Here is a 2,097-nt window from a genome sequence, read left to right as displayed (position 1 = left end):
TTGACTACCATGGGAGGCCTTACCCACTCTGAGGAGTGGATGGGGGTAGAGTGGGAGGGAGGTGAGGAGGTGGGAGAAGGGGAGGGAGGGGGAACTATGGTTGATATGTAAAATGAAAAAAATATATATTTAATAAAAAAAAAATGAACAGTAATAAAATTGAAATGGTGTGGGGCCATAGCTCAATAGTAGAGTACCTATGTCAGATTCAATTCCAAGTACCACAAAAGATGAAGAAGAGGAAGAGGAGGAGGAAATCAGTCTTGTTGACTTAAAAGCAAATGTGACCTGTGTGTCATGGAGCACACCTTTAATCCCAGCAGCACTTGGGAGGCAGAGGCAAGCCGATCTGTGTGAGTTCCAGGCCAGCCTGTTCTACAAAGGGAGTTCCAGGACAGCCAGGACTGTTACACAGAGAAACTATGTCTCAAAAACCAACCAAACAAACAAAAAACCAAAAACCCAAAACCAAAAAAGGTGTTAGATCCCCTGGAGCTGGAATTAACAGGCGGCTGTGAGCTGGAACTCATACGGGTGCTGGAACTCAAACTCGGGTCCTCTGTAAGAGCAGTACTTGACCTTAACCACTGAGCCATCTCTCCAGCTCCCATCTCTCCAGCTCCCCAGACTCCCCCCCCCCCCCCGCTTTTTTTTTTTTTTAAAGATTTATTATGTTCACAGAAGAGGCGCCGGATCTCATTACAGATGGTTGTGAGCCACCATGTGGATGCTGGGAACTGAACTCAGGACCTCTGGAAGAGCAACCAGTGTTCTTAACCTCTGAGCCATCTCTCTAGCCTCAACTCCCCTTTTTAAAACAAGTCCTTGTTGTAGCAGAGGGGTGTTAAACTCACTATGTAGTAGAATATGAGCTTGAACTTGTGATCACCTTAGTACCTTCTGGGTACTAAGACTATAGGCATGTACCACCATGCCCAGTTTACATAGTGCCTCGGCTCTACCTCCAGGCTTTGTGCATGCTAGGCAAGCAATCTACAGGCTGAGCCCTATCCCTAACCACCTCCTCATTTTTCTGAACACCTTCCCTCTTGTGGCGGCAAATGATCCACCAGGCCTCCAAGTTCACAGACTACCATAGCTGCCCAGAAGTTTGTCTTTGCCGACAGTCCCATGCGCTTCACTGCTGCAACCTAGCACCTAAGATGGAATGTTGAACGTGTGGTTTCAACGAAAATCCTATAGTTCACTAATTGGCTTGGATCAACTCCTAGGTCCATCTTCAACCCAGTGAATGTGACTTACCTTGCTTGGGCCGCACGATGGGATCAGACCCCTCTGCCCCCAAGATGGACTGAAGTGGCTTCAGTTCTGAGGAGGGGAGGGTTGTACACAGAACAACGCCTTTTTCGTGTTCAGGATGCAGAGCTTCTCCTAGCTGTCCACAACATAGACATGCATTGCAGGCGTGGTGGTACCAGATCTGCTGAACTCTTGAAACTGTGCTCATAGGATGACTCCCATTACTAGAGGATGAGAAAGGGCTTGTCTCTACAATGCTGGGCTTCCTGCACTTCTATCAGATGGAGAACAACATGGGCGGCCAAACAGGCCAAGACCTTGGGATTTTTTTCTAGACCAGAACAATGAACAATTCTAGGCATGGGATCCTTCCAACCTATCCCTCTTGAGGCTGCTCAGAAATCTCTCGTCCAAGACCTCATCACTCCATCTTTATTCAGGTTGGGGGTGCATGGAGAGGCTAGCAGGCCTTGGCAAAGGGACAGGTCACCTCAGCAAGCACCTTATGCCCTGAAGAACATTTTTGTTTGTTTTGTTTTTTGAGACAGGGTTCTCTGTGTAGTTTTGGAGCCTGTCCTGGGAATCACTCTGTACACCAGGATGCCCTGGAACTCACAGAGATCCGCCTGCCTCTGCCTCCCAAGTCCTGGGATTAAAGGAGTGCACCACCATCGCCCGGCTAAAGAGCATATTTGTGTGTGTCTGTGGTGGTATCAGGCATCTGGTTCACTCTACCCACTTATTTCCAAGCTATTGTCTCCCTCACATCTGCATCTCCCTACTCTGCCTTTGCTGGAACAGAGGTAGGTAAGCAACAACATTTTCAGCAAGAGAACA

Source organism: Onychomys torridus, chromosome 8 (assembly GCF_903995425.1).
Source record: "Onychomys torridus chromosome 8, mOncTor1.1, whole genome shotgun sequence".
In the NCBI taxonomy this organism is placed as follows: Eukaryota; Metazoa; Chordata; class Mammalia; order Rodentia; family Cricetidae; genus Onychomys; species Onychomys torridus.
This window is presented reverse-complemented; position numbering follows the sequence as displayed.